The sequence below is a fragment of the Herpailurus yagouaroundi genome, unplaced genomic scaffold (genome assembly GCF_014898765.1).
Source record: "Herpailurus yagouaroundi ecotype Mexico unplaced genomic scaffold, PumYag 184, whole genome shotgun sequence".
Classification (NCBI taxonomy): domain Eukaryota; kingdom Metazoa; phylum Chordata; class Mammalia; order Carnivora; family Felidae; genus Herpailurus; species Herpailurus yagouaroundi.
Genome location: NW_024412415.1, coordinates 34427521 through 34436097, shown reverse-complemented (window position 1 = coordinate 34436097; position 8577 = coordinate 34427521). Strand labels below are relative to the sequence as shown.

At 50.1% G+C, this 8577-nt stretch overlaps 2 long non-coding RNA genes across 3 annotated transcripts in view; one reads left to right on the top strand and one right to left on the bottom strand.

The window, feature by feature from the left end:
- The first annotated feature begins 338 nt into the window (after positions 1-338).
- On the top strand, positions 339-6804 carry LOC121041922 (uncharacterized). Its single transcript, XR_005795924.1, has 2 exons — positions 339-1118; positions 6227-6804. It is a non-coding gene; the product is annotated as an uncharacterized LOC121041922 (long non-coding RNA).
- The window catches only part of LOC121041921 (uncharacterized), a 26835-nt gene continuing 24453 nt past the window's right edge, over positions 6196-8577 (bottom strand). For both annotated transcript variants that reach the window (XR_005795919.1, XR_005795922.1), the window contains one exon: positions 6196-6530. This is a non-coding gene — a long non-coding RNA (uncharacterized LOC121041921). The remainder of the gene's footprint in view (positions 6531-8577) is intronic.

The following is an 8577-nucleotide window of genomic DNA, read 5'->3' as shown; positions in this document are numbered from 1 at the left end:
AGCACACTCACCTCACCGAGGGTGGGGGCTTCTGTTTATGTGGGTCGTTGCCGTATCTTCGAGGATGGCATGTTAGTCAGTAGAGGCGCTCGGGAAGTATACGTTGAATGAATGAAGGACTTCTGGGCCTGGGTGGTTCCGACGGTTAAGCATCTGACTCTTGATCTGGGCTCAGGTCACGATCTCACGGTTGGTGGGATCGAGCCCCGCCTCTGGCTCCGCGCTGACAGTGCAGAGCCTGCTCAGGATTCTCTTTCTCTCCCTCTCTCTCTCTGCCCCTCCCCCACTTGCTCTCTCTCTCTCTCTCTCTCAACAATAAATTAAAAAAAAAAAAAAGAAGAAGAAGAAGAAGAATTAAACATACCCCAGGCACCAGGAGAACGTACCCTGGGATATCTAATCGCCTTTGGGTCCCGGGAAGGCTTCTCAGCAGAAAGGATGACCCGGTTAAGATCCAAGGGGTTAAGTAGGAAGCAGCTAAAGGAGAAAGGGGAGGTATGGGGAAGAGCAGTCCAGGCAGAGGGAACAGCATGGTTGAAGGTCTGGAGGCGGGAGGGAGCACAGCTCACGAGTTGCTGGCTGAGGCAGCAGGAGGATGGTTGGCAAGGGAGGGCTGAGTCAAGGTGACTCTACAGAGGACAGCCGAGCCAGGCTCGTGGGCTGAGGACAAGACTCCAGCTTCTTCCTCCCTTTGGGTGAGGCGTTGCTTAGTCGCGATCAGCAGGAAGCGATGTGGTCAGACTTGTACTGGCATCATGAGTGCAAAAGCCTCCAGTTTGGGAGCGTTCAGGTGTACGTGACCACGAGGGGAGGACGAATTCACCTCAGCCGCGGCTGAAGTTTAAACTGATGTGTTTCCAATCTACTACGGGTTGACCTTCACGTCGTTCCGTAACGTATTTCACTTAACAGACGCCAGTGTTGCGTCACCACGCGTCAGGTGCCGTTCTACGTGCTTCTTGCTTCGGAAACATCCGCTCGCTCCGTCCTCACCGTGACCTTGTGACTTCAGCGCCGTGATTATTATCCTGTTTGAAAGAAGAGGCGACCGGGGCGGGGCGTTCACGCCTGGATGGCAGAAGGCAGCACCAGACGGCTCCAGAAGTTTCCATTGCCCGGTGAGGTGTCTGGGAGGAAGCGGGCTCAGGAGCTGTGGTGGGGAGGCTCAGGAAGCAGATGGGGCTTGATGGAGAGTCAGTCAGCTGTCAGGGGAGCCACAGTGCCAGCCCACCGTAAGGTGGGGCCTTGACGGCAGGATGAGAGGGAGCGAGGTATCCAGGCCACAACTGCCATCCACGCTCTTAGGGATCCCTTCTCTTTTTCCACCACAGGATTATCTTCTTTGTGGATCCGGGTCTGCCTCTTCCCTGGTTGACTCCCTCCTTTTAGCAGAACACTCCCTGTTGTAGCATCCTGAGACGGGAAAGATGGAAAGCAAATGTGGAAGAAATCTGTGTTTTAAAAACGCCCTTAGAGCCTCTGATAGATTGTGATTTGGCTGGACATAAACTCTACATTGCAAATCAGTATTTTGGTCAGAATGTTGAAAACATTGCTTCTTTGGCTTCTAGTTTCCAGTGTTGCTGCTGGAAAGCCCACACTTGGTTAATAGTTTGGCTGGGTATAGAATTCTAGGGTGTAAATCAGCTTCCAGAACTGAGTGTTGAGAAATCCAGTGCCATCCTATAACCTGATCCCTTACACATGTCTTGTTTTTGTTTTTGTTTTTCATTTTTTCCTTTCTGGAAGCTTTCAATATCTTCCCTTTATCCATGGTATTATGAAATTTCACAATAATTTGCCTTGATGTGGGTCTTTTCATCATTGGCTGTGTTGAGCATGTGGTGAATTCAGTCAAGGAAACTCATGATTTCAGTTCCGAGAATTTTTATTTTTGTGTTATTTCCTTAAATATTGCCTCCCCTGTGTTTTCCCCGTTTTCCTCTCTTTGGAACTCTATTTGGATGCTGGATATCCTAGATATACCCTCCAATTTTCTTATCTTTCCTCTCTTCAATCTGGTTATCTCTTGGTTTTACTTTCTGAGAGTTCTCCTCATGTTCCAAATGTTGTGTTATTTAACATGTTTTTTTGGTCTGTTAATGTTACTTTTCAAGAACCCTAGTTTATTCTTGGTTTGATTCCCCCCTTTGCTTTTTCCATTGTTTTTTTAAATGCAAAAATCTTCTCTACTCGCTGATGATACGACACATAATTTTTTGAAGTCCATTCACATTCATGGATCACTAGGGGTGCCTGGCTGGCTCGGTCCGTAGAGCACGCCAGTCTTGATCTCAGGGTCATGGGTTCAAGCCTCATGTTGGGCACTGAGATTACTTTTAAAAATGTAAAATTCTCAAAAATAAAATGAGTCACCAAATATCAGGTGAAAATCTCTGTGAGGTTGAATGGTGTTTATCAGTCAGTGAAATTCACTCCAAGGTAATTATGTGGGGAACTAAGCATTTCATTGAGGGACTCCCCCCCCCCAACGCCAACCATCGGGAATATCCCCATTATGTAGATGGGAAAATTGAGTGAATAAGTGAGTCACCCACGCTCACGCTGCAAACTGGGGTAGCTGAAATTCAAACCCAGGGCTTCTCCCTCCGGAAGCAGTGTTCTGCACCACGGGGCCACACTGCCTTGCAGAGCAGCATCAGCTGACCCGTATTAAGTGCTTTCTGTACCCCAGGCCCTGCCCTAAGCCCCTGAAAACCCTCAATCAATTTAATTCTCCCAACAGCCCTTTGAAGTAGGTGCTATTAGTAGATCCATTATTGACGAGCAATCTGCGACACAGAGAAGCTAGACAAGTCGCCCAAGATCACACAGCTGGTAAGAGTTAGAGGCAGGACCTAATCTTGGCAATCTGGCCCTAGAGCCTTCTTGCTTAGAGTCTGAGTCTCCAATTCCCCCATCTGAAAGTGGCAATGTGGTTCCGAACGCATGGAGTTATTTTAAGGATGAAACAAGAGAACACATGTAAGAAATACGTACATGATAGCCCCTCAGCAAATGTTATTTTCATTAAAAACCCTTCCCCCTCTCTGGGGCTTTTCATTTCTTTAAAACCAGAAGCTACAGTTTGGGACTCCCCGAGGCTTTTCTTGGCTGTGAACTTCATGGTTCCAAGAGCTGGGCTGCAGTGTTGGGGGGGTGCCTAACTCAGAGGGGCGATGGGGAGGGGGTGGGGGTGGGGGTGGCAGTGGGAGGCATTAAGACCTCCGGGGATAGAGGAAGGAAAGAATCAGGAGGTGGGAGCCAGTGCAACATATTCTGGACTGTTCCATTCCCCCACTTGGTCCCAGAGCATCACTTCTGTGTTCCCAAATAGCTGTGAAGTTCAAATAACAGACTCCAACTGACACATAAAAAGGAACACATGTAACCACTTACAGGCCAATTAATATCAGGGCGGGGAGAGAGCCACGGGGCGGGAGGCCACTGGGGTTGAAGTGAACAGAATGAGGGCCGCACTTCCGGCCCTCCGGCTGAAATGGGCTATTATGTGTCATCAGGAAACTTAAGAAGGGGGGAAAAAACAACCTCTGATCAAAGTCCCTTTTGTCAACTTCTAACAGATTAATAGATGACAGATTTTGCACTTAGAGCTCTACTGCAAGGTCAAGGGCAGTGAAATGGGGCTTGTTGGGACTTTTTTCTTCTTTGGTTCAGCTGCGGGGCTGCAGTACTCATCATTCTGACAACTTGGCTGCCTGAAACGGCTCTAAGAAGGTTTGCCTTCCCTGGGGTTTATGTCGGGGAGTGGGGGGGAGGAGGCCCCTCCTTAGTACCCACAGTGACTTTCCCTGCTCAGCCTCCTGCTAGGAGACCTCTTTCTCTGCAGCCCCAACCTGATCGTGCCATTGCCCCCAATACCCCAACTATAGCCGCGTGGCAGCCCTCGACGGACCGCAGAAGGAAGACACTTCTAATCTTGGTGTCTAAGTCCCTGGTGACTTGGCCCCACCCCCATCTCCCCAGTGCACTTGTATCGGTCACACCGGATCACTTGTGGTTCCCCAGATCCCCCCTTGCCTTTTTGCCTCCACATCTCGGCCTCCTCTGCTATCCTTTCTGTTCTTCCTTGATGTCCTACTAAACCGTCAAGGCTGTGCCAGCGTCAGCCCCTTTGGGAAGCCCTCTCTGGCCCTCTGCCCTGCTCTCCCAGCCCAAGGAGAGACCCTATCCTCTGTGACCCCAGACCCTTCAAATATGCAGCCTTTGGCATGTTGCCTTGCCATAGGGCCACTATCTGCTCATGGGTCCGACATATCCACTTGGCCGTCTGCAGAGACCAGGGTACTGCCTGGCACGGGGCAGGTGCTCCCCGTTACATAGACGTGGGTACACGCAGGGTGATTCACCAAGGTGTGAGGGCTCGTGGAGGAAGACCCCAAGGTCACCCGAATAATTCCCACCCTGGAAGAATCTGTGACTTGCTTCTACCCAACAGTCTATGGCAAAGGACAGCACTTCCATGATTAGGTTATGTTATAGGGCCAGGATGATGGGCTTTCAACCACATGATTATGGAGCTTTATATAAAACTCCAGACCCGAGTGAGCATTTCTCCTCACTGGCCTGATGAAGGTATCAGCCGTGTCGAGAAAGTCCATGTGTTATGGGGCGCCTGGGTGGCGCAGTCGGTTAAGCGTCCGACTTCAGCCAGGTCACGATCTCGCGGTCCGTGAGTTCGAGCCCCGCGTCGGGCTCTGGGCTGATGGCTCGGAGCCTGGAGCCTGTTTCCGATTCTGTGTCTCCCTCTCTCTCTGCCCCTCCCCTGTTCATGCTCTGTCTCTCTCTGTCCCAAAAATAAACGTTGAAAAAAAATATATTAAAAAAAAAAAAAAAAAGGATCTAAGGGTCCTAGGCCTCCAGCTCACAGGCAGCAAAAAGCCAGGGACCTTGGTCATACGGACACAAGGGAATGACTTTGGCCACAACCCGAGCGAGCCCGGAAGTGCATCTTTCCCCAGTTGAGCCTCCTGATGAGACTGCAACCCAGCCTAGACCTTGGTTGCAGTTTTGTGAGCTCTTGTGCAGAGGACCCAGCTGAGCCACACCTGGTGTCCGGATCAATGGAGGCTGTGAGGTGATAAATGGGTGTGTTGTTTTAAGTTGCTCCATTTGTAATAACTTGTTACTTGGCAATTAACAAACTGATGCAGAAATAATTCCTAAAGTATGCATTCTTTTGGGTATTGAAGACCCAAATAGTGCAGGGGAGAGTTCTGTTAAGTGTTACTCCTATCAGTTGTAAGTTCTTACCTTGGCAAGAAACTTTTGCCACCCATTTCATAGAAGATTCCAGGACAAGGGTCTGAAAAAGGAACATGGGTCAGGCCTTGGGAGAGCAACATAGGAAGATGAGAAACCATAGTCGGACAGGGAACGGGGAGAGCCCTGGATCTGAAATCCGGTTCCGAGTTCCAGGCTCTGCGGTTGATTTGCAACCAGACTTTGAACAAGGCAGCCCCGCGTCCCCACCCCCAGCCCCGGGGCCTCTGTGAGCTCATCCACAACCCACGCTATGAACTCTCCACCTCCCTTGGCTTTGGCATTCTGAACCAACGATGGTTCCGTTTTACCAAAGAACTCTATATTTTAGAGTATGTTCAATCTTTTACTGTTCACTCGTGCAGAATAAGTTACTTCCACTTTCCATAATTTTAGGATTGCTTACCATGAAAGATGCATATTTACTAACCTCATTTCAAAAGAGAGAGAGAGAGAGAGAGAGAGAGAGAGAGAGAGAGAGAGAGAGAAAATGAATTAGTGGAGAGAACAGAAAGCTATGCCAGAATCCCAGGCTAAAGTAGACGTCTACTGGCCTAGTTTCCCTCACCCCATATTTCCAATAGGGAATATATTCCATGTGCTTAGGGTGGTGCTAAGTTGGACCCCCTTCCCACCTACAGGGAGGGTCACCATGGCCTAGATTTAACCAGTCAGAGTACCCCCAAGTCTCTGGCCCCTCTATTAGTTCAAAAACGAGCCTATCTGCCAAGCAGGATTTGCCGACAAGGCTGGTGGAAAAGATTCTTTCTGCTGGCGTTGCTAACCTTGTAGGATGTGATTTTGCGGGCAGTTTAAGGTATGGGGCTGCCTTGTAGAAAAGCCTATCTACAAGGGAGCCCTGGTAACATGAAGCCCTTGAACCCAGCCATCTCTGAAGCCATCTGCACTTACTTAACCTGATAAATTATCTTTTTATTTGAAGGTGTCTGGGCTAGGTTTCTGCCACTTGTAACCCAAAGAATCTTAATTAATGGCGATAGTTATTTCAACTGAGCGTATAATTTCGCCCGAGGTCTCTGGAAAGCCAAAGCAAAAAGTGAACCACACAACTCTCGTGCTCTGACATCACAAACCCCAATGCACCATGAAAGAGCGCCTTTCCTCAAGGGCTCGGGCCGTTTTCTCATGGTCTTTCGCACTGGTGGCCCGGAGCGACATCTTCCACAGCTGTTTTGGAAATGACGCAGAAACATTCCTCATGTGGCAGGCTGCCTCTTGGACTGAACCTTGACAAAAGACCAGCAACAGAAACCAAGCGTCAGTCAGCGTGCGTGAGGACCTCCTACGTCTTTACCCAGAGAGGCAAACGGGCCACGGGGCTTGGGGTCTGGCCATTAATTGCCCCTGGCCCCTCTCTATGGCCTCCTCAGGAGCACCTCCAAGTGCCGCTCTGAAGTTCGACTAACCCGTCATCTCTTTGGTTGGAAGGTTGGTGTTTCCTTGCGAGACCACAAAGCCATATTACATTCAAAGTTAAATAAACAAACGTTCGAGTCTGTGTTTTATTGGTTCCATACCATCTGCCATCTGGTTTGGGGGGGCAAGGAAAACTGTGGTTTTGTTGGTTTTGTGTGTGTGTGCGCGTGTGTGTGCGTGCGTGTGTGTTGTTGTTGTTGTTGTTGTTGTTGTTGGGTTTTGTTTTTTTTGTTTTTTTTTTTTTTCTTTTCCCTGTGAAAATTCTCTAAGGTTGAACACTGACAGCAGTCCGGGCTGGTTAAAAGCCACCTAGTTTCCCACATCTTAACTCTCAGCTAAATGTTGGAGGCTGGTCTGGGTCCCCATCTGCTAAGCAGACTGTTGTGCGAAAATGAGATCTATACATATGCAGAGCTCCACAGCCTGGCTTCCAAGATCTAAAGAATTGTTATGAGTGAACCACAAGAAGTGCTTATTTAATGTTGACAAGCTGCACCCAGACCAAAGGCTAGAGTGGGGCATATGGAAAAGGAACAGAGAAAACCTGGTGTCTGAACAGCCCGGGCTGTCAGGAAAGGCAGCTACGCCTTCAAGACCCTGGGTTGCTAGAGACTTCGAACTTGTAATGACTTGAAGGAGAAAATAAGCCCCAGACACTGGGTGGGAAATATGCCCCAGCCTGCCTGGAATCTTTAATCTGGAAATTGCGATGGCTCTTGGGGGGTTGGGGCACATTCCACGGTGGGCGCGGGGCGAGGGCCGACGTCTCTGAGCCTCCTGTTGGCCCAGCTGTTTTTAGCCAGCAGAGCCTGGAGCTGCTTGAAAAGAGTGGGGATATCCCCAGGGGAGGGGGTGGGGGGGGGACGGGGACAACAAATATTAAGCTAGGGGAGGTACCCTCAGAGCATCAATTTCCACGCCTCTTACACCAGGTCTTTGGCATCCTTGTCTAGAAAACGAAGACGGACTCGGGCATGGGTCACAAATGCACGTGCCCCGGGGCCAGGAAGGTAATGAAACTGAGCGAGTGGCTGGGTGGGGACCAAGGCAAACAGGATTGGGGCCAAAGGGTGGCAGGGACTGAACCAGCTCCAGCGATGGTGGTCATGTGAGGACTCGGCCCCGCATGGCCAGATTTCCCAGGTTCTCAAGAAAGGCCAGATTTTTTTTTTTTTTTTTTTTTAACGTGAAAACACCCAGTGTTTCAATGCTGGCAGCAATTACAGCTCCTGAAAGAAAATCCCGGCAAATAAAAGCCGTCTCCAGCCCACATAAAGCCCACAGGTGTCCAGTGGGTGACCTCCGTGGGAAAAACTCAAGGAGACAGTCTTGGAAAAGCCTGGAACAAAGACCACATCTTCCCTTGATGAAGGGCAGAAAGGCTAGTCCGGGCACATTGATCCTTCCCTTGTCTATACGGGCCTCGGACGACATAGAGGTATCTCCAAGGCACTGACTCCTCCAGGCTCGGTCCACAGGAGCTGGGAAGGGTCCTCCCTAAGAGGTCCTCCTTTTACTAATCCTGAGCCCCAGGGGTGGTGGTGAAATTCCGGTGCTGGGTCACCCATCCTTCCTGGTCCTTAGTGACACAGGCTCTGCCCGGCCACTCCAACCCTGAGCTTCCCCGGTCTCTTTGCTTTGCAACTCGCCGCCGGGAAAGCGATGCGTACATCTGATGCTCCTGTGACATACATTCCCAGGTCCCCACAGTCTGGTCCCTTCCCAGCCACCTTTTTATAGTATCACAAGTCAGCAAGCCGGGAACCTGCACAAAGTGAAACACGGCCATTTCATCTCCGGCCAGATGTCACCTCTCTTGGCACAAGGCAAGAGTCCTGACTGCCTCGGCAGCCAAAG